The 24,523-nt window shown below is 36.8% G+C and overlaps 2 pseudogenes; one reads left to right on the plus strand and one right to left on the minus strand.

The window, feature by feature from the left end:
* Nucleotides 1-389: 389 nt before the first annotated feature.
* LOC122477324 lies at nt 390-850 on the plus strand (annotated as a pseudogene).
* Nucleotides 851-4,411: 3,561 nt separating this feature from the next.
* LOC122477080 lies at nt 4,412-22,122 on the minus strand (annotated as a pseudogene).
* Nucleotides 22,123-24,523: the final 2,401 nt, after the last annotated feature.

Below are 24,523 nucleotides of genomic sequence, written 5' to 3' on the forward strand. Positions count from 1 at the left end.
GGAAAAGATATTTGCAAATGACATATCGGATAAAGGGTTAGTATCCAAAATCTATAAAGAACTTACCAAACCCAACACCTGAAAAACAACCCAGTGAAAAAATGGGAAGAAGATATGAATAGACACTTTTCCAAAGAAGACATCCAGATTACCAGCAGACACATGAAAAGATGTTCAACATCAATCATCATCAGGGAAATACAAATCAAAATCCCATCTCACATGGGTCAGTGTGGCTAAAATTAACAACGTAGGAAACAACAGATGCTGGTGAGGATGTGGAGAAACGAGAACCCTCTTGCACTGCTGGTGGGAATGCAAACTCGTGCAGCCACTCTGGAAAACAGTGTGGAGGTTCATCAAAAAATTAAAAATAGAGAAGACTTCCAGTCAGCGTGGTCTGCATGCCATCTGCGAGTTTCTGACTTTCCTGCTTTCCAGGTAACATATGGCTAAAACCTTATGGAGTAAGTGGAAAAGGAAGATGCATTCTGAAAAGAGATAAAAGGGTACCCCACAGGAACTCAGCAGACTTAAAAGTATTCTTAAATTAGATAATGATGTTTTAATGAAAGATGTTCAAGAGATAGCAACTGTGGTGGTACCTAAACATTGTCAAGAGAAAACTGAATGTGTGGTACAAGATGAAAAAGATGACATGAAGATGGAGACTGATATTAAGAGAACCAAAAAGAGTCCTCTAGACCAGCATGGACAATACCCCATATGGATGAACCAGAGACAAAGGAAAAGGCTGAAGGCATAGTGAGAAAAAGGGAAGGGGGAAAGCAAAGCAAAAGCAGTAAAGGCAGCAAAGGGTTTGGCCTGGTAGACTCTTTAAAAACTTGAAAAATCCAACATGGGACAGGTCTTCGATTAGAATGTATATGTGGATTTCAACTTTCATCAGATGAAAACTGTGTTCCCAGATTTACCTTGGCCTTTCTCTTCAAACCCAACTTAACTCCTCAAATTTGTTTTGGGAGCTTGATAAGATATTTTCTTTGATAAATGAAAGCGACACTGATATTTTAATTGGATGCTGTCCAATGTCCAGGGGTTCTCAGACATCAAAATTCTGTCAAGTGTTACTGTGGTTGTAGTTGTTTTGGTCTCCATACAGATAAAAAAAGATATTATACTGACACATTTGAGCTAATTCAGGTTTAAAGAAAACTTACACAACTAAAAATATTTCAGGGTATCTTATAAGCACTACTTCTTTAGAATTTTGATTTTGTTTAATTCAGAATAAAAGATATTTTGTCTAAAAAATTTTTTTAAAAAGAACTACCCTACGACCCAGCAATAGCACTACTAGGAATTTACCCAAGGGATACAGGAGTGCTGATGCAGAGGGGCACTTGTACCCCAATGTTTATAGCAGCTCTCTCAACAATAGCCAAATTATGGAAACAGCCTAAATGTCCATCAACTGATGAATGGATAAAGATGTGGTTTATATATACAATGGAATACTACTTGGCAATGAGAAAGAATGAAATCATGCCATTTGCAGCAACGTGGATGGAACTGGAAGGTATTATGCTAAGTGAAATAAGTCAAAGAAAGACAGATGTCATATGTTTTCATTCATATGTGGATATTGAGTAACTTAACAGAAGACCATGGGGGAAGGGAAGGGGAAAAAATAGTTACAGAGAGGGAGGGAGGAAAACAATAAGAGACTCTTAAATATAGAGAAAAAACTGAGGATTGATGGGGGTGGGGGAGAGGTGAAAAGGGTGATGTGCATTGAGGAGGGCACTTGTTGGGATAAGCACTGGGTGTTGTATGTAAGCAATGAACCACAGGAATCTACCCCAAAAACCAAGAGCACACTTTACACACTGTATGTTAGCCAATTTGACAATAAATTATATTTTTTAAATAAAGAATAATTTAAGCAATATATATCAGTGATTAAGTGCATGACTTTCATAATCACAAACCTAGGCATAAGCTTCCTTGATGTATGATACAGTGTAAGGTACTCAACCTCCCTATACCCCAGTTTCCTAATTTATATTATGATAATAATGATAGTACCAATTTAATAAATTTGTGGCAAGGATTGGGCTCCTGGGTAGCTCAGTTGGTTGAGCGTCTGACTTTGGCTCAGGTCATGACCTCATGGTTTGTGGGTTCGAGCCCCGCATTGGGTTCTGTGCTGACAGCTTGGAATCTGGAGCCTGCTTCAGATTCTGTGTCTCCCCCCCTCTATTCCCTCCCCTGCCTGCACTGTGTCTCTGTCTCTCAAAAATAAATAAATATTTTAAAAATGTAAAAAAAAATTGTGGCAAGAATTAACAAAACTATATACATGTACACACATATACCTGTACATACACACACGCACACACACACACACACACACTCACACACACACCCCAATTCATGAAGTGCTTGGAACATAGTAAGCAACCAATAAATGGTAACTATAATAATCATCTAGATGATTATCTCTTTATTAGGTCACAAAATATATAAAGCTTAACTCACAGACACAATGTAGAACATTATAGATATCAAATGTGATGAATCTATGTCCACGAGGCCTGTATCTCATTTAGCATGCCATCCTACAAGTCCAGCGATAACACTGTTAGCCCCAAAAGAACCAGGTTTGTAAAACTAGAGGTAGTAAAAAGTAGGTTAGGCAAGTCAGGGACACAGATTACATTGCACATCTTACAGATCAGGACTTCCCTATTCTTTATGATGAAAATTACAGTTGTCTAAGTAAGGGAAGTAGAAGAATAAAAGGAATATTTGCAAAGGTTAAATGCAAGAAAGTGCTAACAGGCTTGACCATCGTCTCTTTTTCCCCGTATGCTGTGCCTTTTATTCCTGTGACTTATTCATTCCACATCTGACAGCCAGTATCTCCCTCTTCTCTTCACCAATTTTTCCCAGCCCTCCACTGCCATCCCCTCTGGAAACTATCAGTTTGTTCTCTATATTCAGAGGCCTGCTTCTTCTTTTTAGATTCCACTTATGAGTAGAATCATATGGCATTTGTCTTTCTCAGTCTGACTAACTCCACTTAGCATAATACCTTCTAGGACCATCCATGTGTGTCAAATAGCATTATTTCAACCTTTTTTATGGCATATATATATATATCACATCTTTCTTATCCATTCATCTATTGATGGACACTTACACTGCTTCATATCTTGGCTATTATAAATAATGCTGCAATAAACATAAGGGTGCATATATCTTTTTGAATTAGTGCTTTAATTTTCCTTGAAAATGTCCAATAGTGGAATTATTGGATCATAATGGTATTTCTATTTTAATTTTTTGAGGAACCTCCATATTGTTCACATTGGTTGCACAAATTGACATTTCCAGCAATACTATGTGAAGGTTCCTTTTTCTCCACTTCCTCACCAACACTTGTTATTTCTTCTATTTTATTTTGCCATTCTAACAGGTGTAAGGTAACATCTCCTTGTGGTTTTGATTTGCATTTCCCTGATGTTTAATGATTTTGAGCATCTTTTCATGTGTCTGTTGGCCATCCATATGTCTTCTTAAGAAAAGTGTCTATTCAGGTACTCTGCCCATTTTTTAATCAGTTTTTTTTTGTTTTGGTGCTGAGTTGTATAAGTTCTTTATGTATTTTGGATATTAACCCTTTTTAGATATATCATTTGCAAAAATCTTCACCCACTTAATAGGTTTCCTTTTTGTTTTGTTGATGGTTTCCTTTGCTGCACAGAAGCTTTTTATTTTGGTATATTCCCAATCATTTATTATTGCCTTCATTTCCCTTGCCAGAGAAGATATAGCTAGAAAAATTTTGCTACTGCTGATGTCAAAGAAATCATTGCTTATGTTTCCTCCTAGGAGTTTTATGACTTCAGGTCTTTAATCCATTTGAGTTTATATTTGTGTGTGGTGTTAGAAAGTGGCCCAGTTTCATTATTTTGCATGTAGCTGACCAGTTTTCCAACACCATTTGTTATAGAGACTGTCTTTTTCCCATTGTATATGCTTGCCTTATTTTTGGAAGATTAATAATTAATCATATAATCATGGGTTTATTTCTAGGCTTTCTGCTCTGTTCCATTGAACTATATGTCTATTTTTTGGGCCAGTACCATACTGTCTTGATGACTACAGATTTGTAGTATATCTTGAAATCTGGGATTGTGATACCTCTAGATTTGTTTTTTTGTTGTTCAAAATTGATCTGGATATTTGAGGTCTTTTGTGGTTCCAAACAAATTTTAATATTTGTTCTAGTTTTGTTTAAAATGCTGTTGGTATTTTGATAGGGATTTCTTTTTTTATCCAACAAGAAGCCATAACTTTATTAGTGATAGAAACAGTACAAATTTCAAACCAAGCTTCAGTTATTCTTTTGAAACACCAACAAATGATCCTCATTTTCAGATGGTTATGTTGTTAATTCCATAATAGCATTTACAATGTCATTACTGTTGTTCCACAGGGCTTTGCTCTTGACACATTTGCTTGTGACATGACAAATTCTATGTCCTTAATCTTTACACCTGTTCTAAAAACCTCATCCTTTTCACTTTCCTCTTGTACAGTTGGAGTCTGTGTGTTTTCCTGAATGTTGAATTCAGCTTCACCTTGAACTTTGAATTTCTCAGCAGCTACTAGTTGTGCCTCCTGACATAAATCCAATTACTTGGCTTCCCCTAAAACTATGTAGATAATCAGAAGCTAGGTGTTTGTAGACATCTGGTTTTGTGATGACAAAGAGAATATTCTTAGGTTTCTGGACAGTGACTCGTAACCTGTTGAAGACTCAGTTTGGACATAGCCTTCCATGCCTTCTTTTCTTTCTGGCTCTGTTGTGCTTTTTCTGACTGGTTCTTCATTGATTTCAGCTGCTGCTGCCAGTTGAGCTTATTGCATATTTGCCAGTGTGGAATCCTGTTCCTCTAGCTATGGTAATGATTCATCACTATCAGATTCTTTTTTTTAATTTTTAAAATATCTTATTTACTTTTGAGAGAGAGAGAGAATGTGAGCAGGGCAGGAGCAGCGAGAGAGACACAGAATTGGAAGCAGGCTCCAGGCTCTGAGCTGTCAGCACAGAGCCCGACGCAGGGCTTGAACTCACAGTGAGATCATGACTTGAGCCAAAGTTGGCCGCCCAACCGACTGAGCCACCCAGGCGCCCCATCACTGTCAGATCCTGTTCCAGACCCTGTCTCACAGCCTGGAGCTGTGGAAACTCCTACTCTGTAGAGAGGTTTTAGGGACTTCACCAGGCATTTTGTGCAGGGAATGCAAAACCAAGATTGCGGCAGAGAGTGAGCTAATAAGGACTTCATTGAATATGTAGATTGCTTTGGGTAATGTGGACATTTTAACAATATTAATTCCTCTAATCCATAAAAATGGAATATCTTTCCATTTTTTTGTGTCACTTTAATTTCTTTCATCAAATGTTTTATAGATTTCAGAGTACAGGTGTTTCACATTTTTTGTTATTTCAAGGTATTTATTCTTTGGAGGGCAATTGTAAATAAAGTTGTTTTCTTCATTTTCCTTTCTGCTACTTTGTTATTAATGTATAGTAATACTACAGATTATGGGTATTTATTTCGTATCTTGCAACTTTACTGAATTAATTTATTACTTCTAGTAATGCTGGTGGAGTCCAGGATTTTCTATGTATAATATAATGTCATCTGCAAATAGTGACAGTTTAAATTCTTCTTTAACAATATAAACACTTCTGAGGAGCCTGGATGGCTCAGTCAGTTGAGTGTCTGACTCTTGATTTCAGCTCAGGTCTTGATCTCAGGGTCATGAGTTCAAGCTCCATGCTGGGCATGAAGCTTACTTTAAAAAACAATATAGATGCCTCTTATTTCTTTCTCTTGTCTGATTGCTGTGGCTAGGTCTTCCAGTACTATGTCAAATAAAAGCTGTTAGAGTGGACATATTTGTCTCATTCCTGATCTTGGAGGAAAATCTCTCAGGTTTTCACCACTGTGTATGAAGTTAGCTGTGGGTTTTTCATATGTCCGTGGTCTCTCTTTAAGTCTTTAAGTTTTTTCTAGTTCAGGATCTTCTGAAACCTGGACTTACTCTCTTCTACATTATTATCTTATTCTGGTCTAGTGATCATTCCTATCAGCATGCAAATGAGGAAAAAAGAACCCTCTCATTACTCCATGCTCCCTTTCTGCTACTGCCCAAATCCTCTGCTCTTTACGACAGAAAAACATCTTTAAACTATCACCTAGAGTCACTGTATCCACTACTTTACCTAAGTTTCTAAACTCAAACCCACTCCAATTGGAATTAAAAATTAAAATTCCACTGAAATTATTCTTTTCAAGGTCACTAATGGCATCTATATTACTAATCGGTAGAAACTTCTTTGTCCTTATTCAAGCACTGGGAAGCAATCACTCTCTCTTATTCTCGAAATACTTTTTCCTTTTATCTTATTGTCACAATATTCACCTGGGTCTCTTTTTACCTAACTGGCCTCTCCTCATTTCCCTTACTTATTTCTCTTCCTCTGTTCAATCTCTAAATGTTGGTATGTCTCAGTGTTTGAAACCCCTCTTTCCCATCCACACTTTCTCTCTAGAAAATTTTATGCAGCTGCACAACCATATACAAACCATCTATACGGGGATGGGACTCTTTTAACTATATTCCTGAACTCCAGACTTGTATATCCAACTACTTAATTTATCTCACCACTTGTATATTCAATAGGCATCTCAAACTTAACATACCCAAGCAGAAATCTTGATGTCACAAACACACAAAACCTGATCTTCCTCCAGCCTTTCCCACCGCATGAAATGGTACTACTATCCATCAGGTCACTCAAACAAACAAACAAAAAAGGGAATAAACCTTGATTCTCTTCTTTTACTATAGTCCTAAACCAAATTTGCCAGACTTTCCTATGAATTTTTCCTTGAAAGAATATCTCAAATCCATCTACATTCCTCCATATCTATGGCTAATACCTTATCCAATAATTTCTCTTGCCTAGATTGCCACAATAGCCCCCTGACAGGTCTGCATACTTACATTGTTACCTCAGTATGGTCCATTCTACAAGAGCAGTGAAGGTCATCTTTTTCAAATATAAGTTAGATTATTTAATTACCTTCCCTAAAGACCTCCAAAAGCTATCTATTACTATCATTTAAAAATCAAAATATTTTAACACAAACAACTAGATCCTATTTGATTTGCTTCTACCCCGTTTCATGTCATACCACTACATCTTTATCACTATGCTTCAGCCATACTAGCCTTTCTGTCCCACTGACATGTAACACTCTTAGTTCTTCCTCTGTCTATAAAGATTTTTCCCCAGACTTCACATGGATGGGTTCTTCTAATCATCCAAATTTCAGTTCAATGTCACCTAGTTACTCTATATCATATCACCTTGTTTTCTTTTACCTTAAAACTAATCATTATCCAACATTATCTTCCTTTTTTTATTACCAGTCTACTCCCATATAAAACCATAATATAAGCTACACAAGAATAGGGACTTTGCTATCATGTTCAACATTATACTCTCTACTTCTAGAACAGTGTTTGGCAGTTAATAAGCTCCATGAAGTCAGAATTGTGGCATGTTTATCACTATATCTTCATGGCCTGGAAGAGTTCCTGATGTATAGTAAGTACTCAGTAAATATTTGTTGAGTAAATAAATAAATAGTGGGAATGAAATAAATATTTGCACAATTAATCTCAGTCTAAGGTTAGCCAAGTTTTGATTTAGACCAATTATTTGTCTTAGGCTTAATACTGTACACAGTGTGAGCCTTGAAAATATTCATAAGATACAAAGAGAAAGTAATCCTGTAGATATCACTCATTCCTTGCTTTAATCATCAATCCTCTTCCGTTTAGAGACACAGGTTCCTGTCTCTAACACCTCTCTTTTCCATCCATTTTCCTAAAAATTTTTACCCACCCACAAAACTCTTACAGACCAATTTTTGAGAATAAGTCCCACATTTTAATTATAATACCAGTTAGCCTTCACATTCAGCTATTACACCTTAGGTGCACAAAATTTCCTAACACCACCCTTGGAGATGAACATTGACCATTTCAGAAGAATCAGTTTAGGATTTTCCTGGGAGTGTCAATGCTTTCAGAATATGCTTGATGCTAAGGAAGATAATACCATTGATGGTTGGATAGAACCAAGGAAATTTTCCACATGCCAAAGAAAGAAAGAAAAAGAAAACACAGAAAAGACAAGAAAATTAGAGGACTGTCATGGAAGCCCAATAACTACATAATATGACTCACAGAAAAATAAAAGAGAAAAAAATGGGGATTAAATAATCAATGAATTTTTAAAATTTTTCCAGAACTGAACAATATGAGTTACTGGAATGCAAGGGTCCACAAATTCCTGGTACAATGGGTAAAAATATACCCGCATTGGTGTATAATCATAAAATTGCATACCACTGGGTACAAAAAGACCACAAACTTCTGCAGACAAAAAAAGGTTTTATCTAGAATCAGTATGGTAATGAACTCATCAATAACAACACTGAGGCTGAAAAACAGTTAAGCAATGCTTTAAAAATTCTAAGGGACAATTATTTCCAACGTGAAATTCTATCTCCTAAAGGACCAATTAAGTGTGAATGCAGAATTTAAAACTTTTTCAGACATTAAAGAATGAAAATAATTAATAAATGCTTTTCATGTACCTTTTCTCAAGAAGCTAATAACAGATAAACCCACTAAAATAAGAGAGGAAACCAAAAACAAAAAAAAGAGGACCCTAAGTTCACTTTGTCCCATCAGGATAACTAACACAGAAAATGACCCCAAAACTGGCAGAACACAATCACCACAGTTAACTGTAGAGGGGTAGAACAAAAAGGGTAGAATGGGCAGAGACACAGTTTGGAACCAAACTCCTGGTAAGACTAACCACAAACAGGAGGGACACTATAAGCTTTGAGAAGGTAGAGGAACAAACCCTACGTCAGGCACCCCAGACGTGGGGTACGTGCAATAAGAAGATGAATCCCCATAACACTTGGCTTCAAAAACCAGTGAGGCTTAACTTTACAGGTTTGAACAGCCAGCAGGGCTTCACTCTGAGTATTTTAAAAATAAGCAGACTTAGGTCTGGGACAGCCAGAGGGTGATAGGGAACTGAGTACATACCCTTAAAGAGACAGTATAATAAACAACCCCTCCAAAATACAGCATGGAATCAGTAGTTTGAAAAGCGCTTGAAATATATGAGGAGATTTATTTACTAAACTCAGGGTGTGCACAGGAAGGGCAGTGATCTTTAGGAGACTTTTCCCAAACGAAAGAGCTGGTGGGCACTATTTCTCTCCCCACCCAGCCTAGATGGCTAGACACCTGTGGGAACTAGCATGACACTCTCCACCTAGCTTGCCAACACCATGTACTCTGCACACTTCATTCTCTTTGGATTCTACCCATATAAACCACCCCATTTGGCAGTAGTCCATCCAAAGTGGTTCCTGATACATCTTATTTTGCAAGTAACCATAACAATGACCAGCACTACTCCAAAGTGACTCCTGCCCAAGAAAGGGAGAAATAACCATACACATGAATTCAACTTCAGCCCCAGCAGTGGGTTGGAGGCAAACATTTGATCTGACTGCTACCCCACCCACCAACAGGGGGAAGCACAAAGATAAAGACCTATAGTTGCAGTCATTGCAACCCCAACAGACAGACATCTGATCTAACTGCAGACCATCCTCTCAGGGAACAATACAGGAGAGCACCCTGTACTTTGGTGGCACCACAGCCCCAGAAAATGAGTTGAAGGCAGGCATCAGCTTTGACCCAAGTACAGGCCCAATGTAGCCCAAGACTTGTCCTTAACAACAAAGGGAACAAACTCTGCCAACAGCAAGCAAAGTGGTCCATTGCAGCTGAATGAAGGGAAATATGGTTCAGCCACAATAGTAGAATGCAGACAACTCACATATAAGACACCCCTGAAGCACCCGGTTCTGGTGAACAGGGGACATAATTCTACAGGGAATTTCAGGAACTTTTCTTGGTAAGGTGACCACTTTCAAAAGCAGGAGATATAGCTCACTTTAATACACAGAAACAAACACAGAGAGTTAAACAAAATGAGGAAACAGAGGAATATGTCATAAATGAGGGAATAGGATGAAATCCCAGCACAATAGCCAAATGAAACAGATAAGTAATATGACCAATAGAAAATTCAACCTGCTGCTCTTAATATACTTACTGGACTTGAGAAAAGAGTGGAAAATCTCGGTGAGACCTTCAGCAAAGAGATACATCATGTTAAAAAGAACCAATCAGAGATGATGAACTCAATAGATGAAATTAAGAATATTCTGCAGGGAATCAATAGTGGATTAGAGGAAGCATAAGAACAAATCAGTGAGCTGGAAGAAAAAGTGCTAAAAAAGTAACCAAGCTGAAAAACAAAAACAAAAAAAGAATAAAAAGTAAGTATAGGTTAAGGGAAGGGTGCCTAGGTAGCTCAGTCAGTTAAGAGTCCAACTCTTGATTTTCGCTCAGGTCATGGTCTCGTGGTTCATGAGTTCAATCCTTGCATCAGATTCTGTGTTGGCAGTGCAGAGCCTGTTTGGAATTCTCTCTCCCTCTCTCTGTGTCCGTCCCTGCCCCTCTCTTTCTCTCTCTCCCTCTCTCAAAATAAATAAATAAACTTAAAAAATTGGTTAAGGGAACTCAACAACATCATAGAGCATAATAACCTTGCCATTATAGTGACCCCAAAAGAAGAAGAGAGAAAAAAGGTGAAGAAAATTTATTTGAAGAAATAATAGCTGAAAATGTCCCTAATCTGGACAAAGAAACAGACATCCAGATCCAGGAGATACAGAGATTTGCCAACAAGATCAACCCAAATAGGTTCACACAAACATAATTAAAATGGAAAAATAGTAGTGATAAAAAAAATAATTTTTAAATCAGGAAGAGAAAAGAAAACAGTTACATACAAGGGAAATCACATAAGGTGATCCACTGATTTTTTAGCAGAAACTTTGCAGGCCATAAGGGAGTGGCATGATGTATTCAAAGTGCTGAAAGAAAAAAAAATCAACCAAGAATACTGTATCCAGCAAGACTGTCATTCAGAATTTAAGGATAGGTAAACAGTTCCCCACACAAATAAAAGTTACAAGTGTTGATCACCACTAAACCAGCCTTACAAGAGGAAGGAAAGAATTAAAGGAAATTCTTTGAGTGGAAAAATGCCAAAATCAGAAGTAAGAAAATTAAGAAAGGGGAAAACTTCAGTTAAATCGAAACAATAAAAGTAGTAGATTAATTACTTATAAAATCAATATGGAGGTTAAAGCACAAAAGTAGTAAAAGCAATTATATCTATAAAACTCACTCAAGGGATTCATGAAATAAAAGGATGTAAATATGACATCATTTACATAAAATGTTGGGGGAAAATAAAATTTAATGCTTTCAGAATGGGTTCAAACTTAAGCTACCAACAATTTAATACAGACTGCTATATGCATAGGATGTTGTCCATCAAACTAATGGCAACCACAAATCTAAACCCTACATTATGTATGCAAAAAAACAAAAAGAAACGAATCCAAGCATATCACTAGAGAATATAATCAAAGCACACGGAAAGAGCAAGAGAAGAAACAGAGAACTACAAAAACAACAAAAGAAAACAAATAACAAAATGTCAATAAATACGTATCTAACAAGAATTACTTTGAATGAAAACGGACTAAACGCTCCAATAAAAAGACATAGGGTGACTGATTGCACAAAAAGAACACACACTATATGATTACATTCATACGTGGAATTTAAGAAAAAAAACAAATCAGCATAGGGGAAAAGAGAGAGAGAGAGAGAAAACAAGAAAAAGACTCTTAACTAAAGAGAACAAATTGATAGTTACCAGAGCGGAGGAGGGTGGGACCATGGGTTAATTGGTTATAGGGATTAAAAGGTTCACTTGCTGTGACGAACACAGTGATGTATGAAATTGTTGAATCACTATATAGCACACCCAAAACTAATATTACACTGTATTCTAACAAACTGGAACTTAAATAGAAATGTTTTTAATAAATAAATAAGACACAATCATATGTTGCCTACAAGAGACTCACTTCAAACCTAAAGAAACATGCAGATTGAAAGTAAAGGGATGGACTTATATTCCACCCACATCTGCCTAAATAACCCAGAAAACAGCCAGAAGACTAGCAGAATGAACTGTCTGGAGCCAAGCGTAGACAAGAGGTGCAAGGAAGAGGGTAGGAAGGGTGCAGAGATTGTGCACACCACATGGACTGGTGGTAGGGAGCCAGGCGGTGGAGGGGCAGCCCAACCAGCAAGGCAGAGCCCCCAAGTCTGACTTGCAAAAGCAGAGGGGCCAGACCCCATGAGTTCTGACAGCCAGCGGCACTTAACATCTGAAATGTTAGAAGTCAACAGCTCTGCTCCAAGAGCGGGAGGAGAGAGGACAACAGGAGAAAGAGTTGTTGAGCTTTGGAAGACAGAGCTTGGCTCCACGGGGAATAAAGGTGCTGGCCAGTACAATCTCCCTCTCTCATTCCCCAGCCAAAATCCCAAAGGGAACCAGTTCCCATCACCAAACTTGCTTGCACCACACAAACACCCGGTGCTGTACTTCTGAGGATCCATCCCTCTGAAGGCTCTGCCTCCCTCCTGGTGGTGCAGGACCCCTCCCGCAGGGGACCACTGATGGCAAAGCAAGCTAAGCCTGCCCCTCCCACCCCTGTGCACCTTGCAGATACACCCCGGCTAATATGCCAGATCCCATAGAAGCAGCACCACAGGCCTGGCAATGTGCAAGTAGCCCAGACAGGGGCCACACCACTCCACAGTGAGTCCTGCCCCTGGGAGAGGGGAAGATAAGGTACACACCAGTCTGACTGTGGCCCCAGTGGTGGGCTGGGGACACACATTGGATCTGACTGCGGCCCCGCCCACCAACACAAGTTACTCCAGACAGCTCAGGGGAAGTGCCCCACAATTCCTCGCCACTCCAGGGACTATCCAAAATGACGTAACAGAATTCTTTTCAAAAGAAACTCCAGGAGGTAGTGACAGCTAACGAATTGATCAAAAATTATTTAAGCAGTATAACGAACCATGAATTTAGAATAATAGTAATAAAATTAATCACTGGGCTTGAAAAAAGCATAGAGGACAGCAGAGAATCTATTACTACAGAGATCAAGGGACTAAGAAACAGTCATAAGGAGCTAAAATTGCTATACATGAGGTACAAAATAAAATGGAGGCGACCACAGCTCAGATTGAAGAAGCATAGGAGAGAATAGGGGAATTAGAAGATAAAATTATGCAAAAAGAGGAAGCTGAGAAAAAGAGAGATAAAAAAATCCAGAAGTATGAGGGGAGAATTAGAGAACTAAGTGATACACTCAAACGGAACAATATCCGTATAATAGGGATTCCAGTAGAGGAAGAGAGAGAAAGGTGCTGAAGGTGTATTGAACAAACCATAGTTGAGAACTTCACTGATCTGGGGAAGAAAACAGGCATTGAAATCAAAGAGGCACAGAGAACTCCCTTCAGATGTAACTTGAATTGATCTTCTGTGTGACATATCATAGTGAAACTGACAAAATACAAGGAAAAAGAGAAAATTCTGAAAGCAGCTAGGGATAAACATGCTCTAACATATAAAGGGAGACCTATAAGACTAGTGACGAATCTATCTACTGAAACTTGGCAGGCCAGAAATGAATGGCAGGAAACTTCAATGTGATGAACAGAAAAAATATGTAGCCGAGAATCCTTTACCCAGCAAGTCTGTCATTCAGAATAGAATGAGAGAGAAAGGTATTCCCAAACAAACAAAAACTGAAGTAATTCATCACCACTAAACCAGCCCTACAAGAAATCCTAAAGGGGATTCTGTGAGTGAAACATTGCAAGGACCACAAAGTAACAGAGACATCACTACAAGCATGAAACCTACAGATATCACAATGATTCTAAACCCATATCTTTCTATAATAACACTGAATGTAAATTGACTACATGCTCCAATCAAAAGACATAGGGTATCAGAATGGATAAAAAAAAAAACAAGACCCATCTATTTGCTGTCTACAAGAGACTCATTTTAGACCTGAGGAAACCTTCAGATTGAAAGTGAGGGGATGGAGAACTATCTATCATGCTACTGGAAGTCAAAAGAAAGCTGGAGTAGCCATACTTATATCAAACTAGACTTTAAATTGAAGGCTGTAACAAGAGATGAAGAAGGGCATTATATAATAATTGCAGGGTCTCTCCATGAGGAAGAGCTAACAATTATAAATGCCTATGCACTGAATATGGCAGCCCCCAAATACATAAAACAATTAATCACAAACATAAACAACCTTGTTGATAAGAATGTGGTAATTGCAAGGGACTTTAATACTCCACTTACAGAAATGGATAGATCATCTAGACACAGGATCAATGAAGAAACAAGGGCCCTGGATGATACATTGGACCAGACGGACTTGACAGATATATTTAGCACTCTGCATCCGAAAGCAACAGAATATACTTTCTTCTCGAGTGCACATGGAACATTCTCCAAGATAGATCACATACTGGGTCACAAAACAGCCCTTCATAAGTATGCAAGAATTGAAATCATACCATGCATACTTTCAGACCACAATGCTATGAAACTTGAAATCAACCACAGGAAAAAGTCTGGAATGCAAACTGGTGTAGCCGCTCTGCAAAACAGTGTGGAGGTTCCTCAAAGAACTAAAAATAGATCTACCCTATGACCCAGCAATAGCACTGCTAGGAATTTACCCAAGGGATACAGGAATGCTGATGCATAGAGGCACTTGTACCACAATGTTTATAGCAGCACTTTCAACAATAGCCAAATTAGAGAAAGAGCCTAAATATCCATCAACTGATGAATGGATACAGAAATTGTGGTTTATATACACAATGGAATACTACGTGGTAATGAGAAAGAATGAAATCTGGCCTTTTGTAGCAACATGGATGGAACTGGAGACTGTTTTGCTAAGTGAAATAAGTCATAGAGAGAAAGACAGATACCATATGTTTTCACTCTTATGTGGATACTGAGAAACTTAACAGAAGACCATGGGGAAGGGAAGGAAAAAAAAGAGGTTAGAGAGGGAGGGAGCCAAAACATAAGAGACTCTTAAAAACTGAGAACAAACTGAGGGTTGATGGGGGTGGGAGGGAGAGAAGGGTGGGTGATGGGTATTGAGGAGGGCACCTTTTGGAATGAGCACTGGGTGTTGTATGGAAACCAATTTGACAATAAATTTCATATTTAAGAACAAAAAAATTAAAGGGATGGAAAAACATTTATTATACAAATGGAAGTGAAAAGAAACCTAAAGATAACAATACTTATATTAAACAAAACAAACTTTCAAACAAAGATTATAATAAGGGACAAAAAAGGATAACATATAACCATAAAGGGTACAATCCAAGAAGAAAATATACCAATTACAAATACTTATGAACTCAACATGGAAGTATCCAAATATATAAAACAATTAATAACAAGCATAAAGGAACTCACTGATAATAATACAATAATAGGGGACTTTAACACCCCACTTACATTAATGGACAGATCATCTAAACAAAATCATCAAGGAAACCAAACAATTGGCTTTGAATGACACACTGCAACTAATAGGTTTAACAGATGTATTCAGAACATTCCAATCCAAAAGAGCAGAGTACACATTGTTCTCAAGTGCACATGGAACATTCTCCACAATAGATCACATGTTAGGTTACAAAACAAATCTCAACAAATTTGAAAAGATTGAAATAACATGCATCTTTTCAAACCACAACACTGTGAAACTAGAAATCAACCACAAGAAAAAAATCTGAAAGGCCACAACTACCTAAGCTAAATAACATATGACCAAACAATAAATGGGTCAATGAATAAATCAAAGAGGAAATTTAAAAATGCATGTATTGTGGTTTTGACTTGTATTTCCCTGATGATGAGTGATATTGAGCATTTTTTCATGTGTTGGTTGGCCATCTGGATGTCTTCTTTGGAGAAGTGTTTATTCATGTCTTTTGCCCATTTCTTCACTGGATTATTTTTTGGGTGTTGAGTTTGATAATTTCTTTATAGATTTTGGATACTAACCCTTTATCTGATATGTCATTTGCAAATATCTTCTCCCATTCTGTCAGTTGCCTTTTAGTTTTGGGTGTAAATTTAAAAAAAATAGAAAATAAAACAAGTTAAAATTAAAAAATAAAAATAAATAAAATAAATAAAAAATGCATGCAGACAAGTGAAAATGAAACACAACAGACCAAAATCTTTAGAATGCAGCCAAAACTGTTCTAAGAGGGAAGATTATAGCAATACATACCTACATAAATGAGCAAGAAAAAAGAACAAGCAAAGTCCTAAGCCAGTGAAAGGAAGAAAATAATAAAGATTAGAGCAGAAATAAATAAAATAGAGACTAAAACACCCAACGTAACAGGTCAATGAAACCAGGACCTGATACTTTTGAAAGGTCAGAAAAATTATAAAACTTTAGACAGACTCATCACAGAAAAAAAGACATAAAGGGGGACTCAAATAAATAAAATTAGGAGGAGAAATAAAATAAATAAAATAAAATGAAGGAGGAAAAATAAAAACCAACACCACCAATATACAAGGGAATATAGGAGAATATTATGAAACAGTATATGCCAACAAATTGAATAACCTATAAGTAATGGATAAATTCTAGAAAGATATAATCTTTCAAAACCAAATCAGGAAATAATAGAAAATTGAAGAGACTGATTACTAGCAATAAAACTGAACCAGTAAGTGAAAAACTGCCAACAAATAGAAGTCCAGGACCAGATGGCTTCACAGGTAAATTCTACCAAACATTCAAAGAGAAGTTAATACCTATTTTCTTGAATTATTCCAAAAAAAATGGAAGATGGAGGACAGATTTCAAATTCAATCTACAAGGACAGCATTACCCTGATACTAAAAACAGATAAAGACACCCCCAAAAAAGAAAACTACAGTCCAATACCTCTGATAAACATAGATGTTAAAATTTTTAACAAAATATTACCAAACCAAATCCAAAAATGCATCAAAAAATAATTTAACATGACCAAGTGGGGTTGATTCCCAGGATGCAAGGGTAGATCAGTATTAGAAAATCAATGTGATACATGACACTAACAAGAGAAAGACAAAAACCACATAATCATTTCAGTAGATGCAGAAAAAGCATTTGACAAACTACAACATCCATTCATGATAAAAATTCTCAACAAACTAGAGTTATAGGGAATATACCTCAACATAATAAAAGCCATATATGAAAAACCCACAGCTAACATCATGCTCAATTTTCATCTAAGATCAGGAACAAGGTAAGGGTGTCCACCCTCACCAATTTTAGAAACCCTAGCCACAGCTATCAGACAACAAAAGTATAATAAAATAAAATAAAATAAAATAAAATAAAATAAAACAATACAATACAATACAATACAATATAATACAATACAATACAATACAGTAAAGAAAAGGCATCCAAACTGGTAAGGAAATTTTAAAACTGTCACTATCTGCAGATGACCTGATACTGTATAGAAAAAAAAAAACAACTAAAAATTCCACCAAAAACTACTAGAACTGAAAAATGAACTCAGTAAAGTCTCAGGATACCAAATTAATATACTGAAATATGTTGCATTTCTATACACTAATGATAAAATAGCAGAAAGAGAAATTAAGAAAGCCATCCCATTTAAAATTGCACCAAAAAGAATAAAATACCTAGAAATAAACTTAAGGAGGTGAAAGACTTGTACTTTAAAAGCTATAGCACACTGATAAAAGAAGTTGAAGATAACAAACAAATGGAAAAAAAAATATTCCATGCTTACGGATGGGGAGAACAACTATTGCTAAAATGTCTATACTACCCAAAACAATCTACAGGTGTAATGCAATCCCGATCAAAATACCAACAGTATTTTTCACATTACTAAAACAAACACTCCTAAAATGTGTATGGAAACATAAAATACCTTGAATAGCCAAAGCAATCTTGAAAAAGAAAACAAAACTGGAGGCAACACAATTCCAGATTTCCAGATTACACAGTTATAGTTATCAAAACAGTATGGTACTGACACAAAAATAGACACATAGATCAATGGAAGATAATAGGAAAAAAAACAGAAATAAACCCATAATACTAGAGCCAATTATTCTTTGATAAAGAAGACAAGAATATCCAATGGGAAAAACACAGTCTCTTCAATAAATGATGTTAGGTAAAGTGCACAATTACATTCAAAAGAATGAAACTATAACATCTTCTTACACCATTCACAAAAATAAATTCAAAATGGATTAAGGACCTAAATGTGAGATATGAAACAGTAAAAATCCTAGAAGAGAGCAAGGATGTAGTTTATCTGATATCCCCTGTGGCAACATCTGTAATTAAAAAAAAAGATCTATAGATCTGTCTCCTGGGGCAAGGGAAACAAAAGTAAAAATACACTATTGGGATTCCATAAAAATACAGAAGATTTGAACAGCTAAGTAAGCAATCATCAAAACTAAAAAACAACCTACTGGATGGGAGAAAACATTTGCAAATGGCATATCCCATAAAGAGTTAGTATCCAAAATATATAAATAACTGATACAACTCAACACACAAAGAAAAAAACAATCCAATTAAAAAATGGACAGTACACATGAGCAGACATTTCTCCAAAGAAGACATACACATGGCTAACAGACACATGAAAAGATGCTCAACGTCACTTTTCATCAGGGAAATGCAAATCAAAACTACAATGTGGTACTACCTTGCACCTGTCAGAATGGCTAAAATCAACAACAGGATAAGCAAGAAGTTTTGGCAAAGATGTGGAGAAATAGGAACTCTTTGCACTGTTGATGGGAATGCAAACTGATGCATCCACTCTTGAAAACAGTATGAGGCCTCCTCAAAAAGTGAAAAATAGAACTATCTTATGATCCAGTAATCACACGACTAGATATTCACCCAAAGAATACAAAAACACTAATTTTAAGGAACATATGCACCCCTGTATTTATAGCAACATCATTTGCAATAGCCAAATTATGGTAGCTCAAGTGTCCATCAATAGATTAATGTATAAAGAAGAGGTTTTATATAAATATATATATATATATATATACACACACACACACACAATGTATATATATGTGTGTGTGTAATGTATATATACATATAATATATACATATAATATACATAATAATATAATATATAATGTATATATATGTGTGTGTGTAATGTATATATACACAATGTATGTATACATATATATAGTATATAATATATGTGTGTGTGTGTGTGTATATATATATATATATACATACAATGGAGTATTAATCAACCATAAAAAAAAGAACAAAATCAGGATACCTGGGTGGCTCAGTCACTTAGGTATCTGACTCGATTTCGGCTTGGGTCATGATCTCATGGTTCATGAGATCAAGCCCAACTTTGGGGTCTGCGCACTGACAACATGGAGCCTGCTTAAGATTCTCTTTCTCCCCCCCTTCCACTCTCCCCCTACTTGCTCTCTCGCTCTCTCAAAATAAACAAGTAAACTTAAGAAAAAGAATGAAATCTTGCCATTTACTATTACATACATGGAACTAGAGAGTACAATGACAAATAAGTCAGAGAAAGACAAATACCATATGATTTCACTCATATGTGGAATTTAAGAAACAAATGAACAAAGTAAAAGAAAGAAAGCATGGAGAGAGAGAAACAAACCAAGAAACAGACTTAATTATAGAGATCAAACTGATAGTTATCAGAAGGGAGGTGGGTGAGGACATAGGTGACATAGGTGAAATAGGTGAGGGGAATTAAAATGTACACTTATCATCATGAAGACTGAGTAATGTGTAGAATTGTAGAATCACTGTATTGTACACCTGAAACTAATACAATGTATGTTAAGTTTACTGGAGTTAAAATTAAAAGCTTTAAAAAAAGAAATGCATATGTTTTTCCTCATCCTTTGATTGGCACACAAAGCAATAGATTAGTTTCTTCCAGATGAAGATATTCAGCAGATCAGATAGGTGTCTACAGAAGATAACTGGAATCTGGCCTGAGAAATCGCACTCTGGGAAGAAGTGGAGTCTAAGGAACTCTACCTAGAGGCAAAGCATGATGAAAATGTACCCCCAACAGGTCTATTTTAAGCCCTCCCAGAAGGCCTTACATGTGTGTGTGTGTGTGTGTGTGTGTGTGTGTGTGCTTATTGGCATGGGAGGTAGGAACAGGAAGATCTGAGAATGAAAACACAATCCTTTTGACTGTCAGCAATCCATCTTACCATAAAGAAAAGGCATTTTTTCATCACACACTATCCAATATCAGTCTTCTTTTCCTCACACTTACACAATTCATTTCACTTTTCAGTGCAATGGAATCAAAGAAGAGGAGGTCAGAATAGATAAGAATAACAACAACAAAATATTGCTTCAGGGAGGATTCAGAAAAAAAACTACCTGCTAAGAATATCAGGCAGCATTTTGCCTATTGTTCCTACAGTGGAGAACCTCTGGCTAACTAACATGACCCAGAACTCTAAATGTCATATGGTCCATAGCTTCTTGATACTGAATGCCTAAGCCATAAAAATACAACACAACTCTAAACATAAATCATACTACCATGAAGAACACAAGACATAAGATATCAGGGAAATATATAGTCCTTTTTTGGTAAAGAAAATAAGACCCCTTCATTGCAACCCAAGATTCATAGGAAGAAATAAGGGTTATTTTACCAAAAATTAAAAACAGAAAGGATTTCAATGTTGCATGTGGTTCCGATCCTCAAGTTGGAAATATAACATTGCTTTTTTAATCTAAACATGTTTAGCCTTTACTAAAAATTCAGAGGCATGCCTGGGTGGCTCAGTTGGTTAAGCATCCAACTTTCGCTCAGATGATGATCTTATAGTTTTTGAGCTTGAGCTCCGCATCAGGCTCTGTGATGACAGCTCGGAGCGTGGAGCCTACTTCAGATTCTGTGTCTCCCTCTCTCTCTGCCACTCCCCCCTCTCTCTAAAAAATAAATAAACATTAAAAAATTCAGAAATGTTTGCCTCCTTTAAAAACTAGAGTTGCTTTTGTCTTGGATGATGGCAGAGGAGTAGGAAGACCCTAGGCCCAGCCCATTCCATGAACACAGCTAGATAACTATCAAATCATTCTAAATACACCAGAAATTGACCTAAAGAGTGGCAGAACAAACTTTACAACTAAAGGCAGAGAAAAGGCCACATCAAAGAAGGGAGGAAGTGTAGAGATACAGTTTAGAAGAGAAACAGATTGTGGCCACTGACACGGAAAGGGAGCTGCAGTCATGTACAAGGAAGAGAGACAAACTAACACACAGGGGAGTGCACAGGAACACTGAATCCCCATAGCAATTGGCTTGGAAAATAAGAGGGGCTGAATTACATGACTTCTGGAAATGAGTGGGGTTTAATGCCTGGAGTCTTAAAGGTCAGTGGGTTTGCCTGGGATAAAGCCCAGAAAGCATTACATTACTTTTGGAAAAGAGGCAGACAAACAACCCATGGACATACAGTATGGAAACATCAATCTGAAGAGCAACTGGGGCTCATGGTGGGTAGGTTACTTGCTGTTTTTGGAGTGCATCCTGGAGAGGCAGCAGTCATAAAGAGAACCCTCCAGAACTGAGGAAATGGCTGTAACCATTTTGCTCCCCCATATCTCAGCATAACCACAGGGCTACCTGTGGGAAACACCACAGTGCCAACACTCACTACCTACCTTTCTTACCCCAATCCCTGCCCCCCATGCTACAGTGCATCTGCCCTTCCCAGTCACTCTTACCCCAGTTCCAGTATGGTGGGCCTTCTCCCCCAGAGCACTGGCCCAAACCACTCCCAACACCATATCTCCAAACCTGAGAGTTTTGCAAGGCCTCAGTACTGGTGGCAGTGGTGACAAGCCTCATTTCACAAGTAGACCAGAGCACACCTAGTACCGCATGCAGACCAGGATCTAAACACTGCCCACAACAAATAAAGAGAGCCTCTGCAGACAAATGGCCTTAGAGATAGAGTGGACAGAACAAAAGAAAAAACACATGCAGCAAACATTGGAGACACTCTTAGAACCACCAGGACCAGGGGAACAGGGGACACTACATGGCAGAGCATTACAGGATTTCTTCATAAGACCATTACCCTCAAGAACAGGAGATGTAACTGATTTTCCTAACACACAGTAACAGGCACAGAGACTTACACAAAATGACAAGACAGAGAAATTTATCTCAAATGAAAGAACAGGACAAGGCCAGATATAAGTAACATGTCTGAGTAAATATTTAAAACACTGATCATAAGGATACTCAATGGATTTAAGAAAACACTGAAAGACATGAGTGAGTCCTTTAACACAGAAATAAGGAATAACATAGCAGAGATAAAGGGCTCAATAAACAAAATGGGAAACACGTGATGGAATGAACAGAAGGCTGTAAGAAAAAGGAATGAATTAATGACCTAGAAGACAGAGTAATGGAAAGTAATCAATCTGAACAAAAGAGAGAGAAAAAATTATACAAAATTAGAATAGGTTTAAGGAAAAAAAAAAGAATAGGTTTAAGTAACTCAGTGACTCTATCAAATGTAATAACATTGGCAATATAGGAGTCCCAAAAGAAGAAGAGAGAGAAAAGGGGGAAGAAAATTTATATGAAGAAATAATAGCAAAAAACTTACCTAATCTGGGGAAGGAAGCATATATCCAAATATAAGAGGCACAGAGACACCCAACAAGATAAACATAAGTGGAGTTACACTAAGATATATTATAATTAAATTGGTAAAATACAGTGATAAAGAAAAAAGTTTTAAAGAAGCAAGTCAAAAGAAAACAGTAACATATAAGGGAAATCCCATAAAGCTAGCAGGATTCAGCAAAAATTTCCAAGACAGAGGGACTGGCATGACATGATCAAAGTGCAGAATGGAAAACATCTGCAGCCAAGAATATTATAACCAGCAATGTTATTATTCAGAATAGGAGAGATAAAGAATTTTCCAAACAAAATCTAAAGAAGTTCATGTAATTAAACCATCCATACAGGAAATATTAAAAGAGATTCTTTGAGTAGAAAGGAGAGACCAAAACTGACAATATTAAGTTATGAAACACAAAAGCAGTAAAAGTAAATATTTCTGTAACAAAGGAACTCACAAAATAAAATGAGGTAAAAAATGACAACATATACCTAAAACATGAGAAGGAGAGGACGAAATGGGTCCAAACTTAAGGGACCATCAACTTAATATAGACTGCTATATGAAGATGATATATACAAACATAATGGCAACCACAAATCAAAAACCACTAATAGATATTTAAAAAAGGAGAAAGAAATTCAAATATATCAACTAAAGAAAATCAACAAACCATGCCAAAGAAAGACAAGAAAGGATAAGAGAAAATCATCAGAAACAACCAAAAGATGAATACTAAAATGACAATAAATACAAATATATCAATAATTACTTTGAATGTAAATGGACTAAACACTCCAATCAAAAGAAAAAGAGGAGACAAAAAAAGAGGGGCAGCTAGGTGTATCAGTTGATTAATCATCAAACTCTTCATTTTGACTCAGGTCATGATCTCACTGTTCATGAAATCGAGCCCCACAAAGGGCTCTGTGCTGACAGCACAGAGCTTGCTTGGTATTCTCTCTTTTCCTCTCTCTCTGCCCCTACCCCACTTGCTCACGTGCTCCTTCTCTCAAAAGAAATAAACATTAAAAAAAACAAGACACATCTATATGCTGCCTACAGGAGACTCATTTTAGACCTAAAGACATCTGCAGATTGAAGGTAAAGGGATGGAGAAATATCTATCATACAAAAGTCAAAAGAAAACCATAGTAACAAAACTTCTATAAGACAAACTAGGTGTTAAAGACTGTAACAAGAGACAAAGAAGGACACCACACAACAATAAAGGGGATAATCCAACATGAAGATATAATAATAGTCAATATTTATGTACCCATCATAGAAGACCAATATATATAACATAGTTAATAACAAACATAAAGTAATTGATAATTATACAATAATTGTAGCAGACATTTTTTAAATATGAAATTTATTGTCAAATTGGTTTCCATACAACACCCAGTGCTCATCTGAACAGGTGCCTTCCTCAATACCCATCACCCACCCTCTCCTCCCTCCCACCCCCCATCAACCCTCAGTTTGTTCTCATTTTTCAGAGTTAATTGTAGCAGACTTTAACATGATACTTAATGGACAAATTATCTAAACAGAAAATCAGTAAGGAAACAATGGCTTTGAATGACACACTGGAACAGAGGG

The sequence above is a fragment of the Prionailurus bengalensis genome, chromosome X (genome assembly GCF_016509475.1).
Source record: "Prionailurus bengalensis isolate Pbe53 chromosome X, Fcat_Pben_1.1_paternal_pri, whole genome shotgun sequence".
Classification (NCBI taxonomy): Eukaryota; Metazoa; Chordata; class Mammalia; order Carnivora; family Felidae; genus Prionailurus; species Prionailurus bengalensis.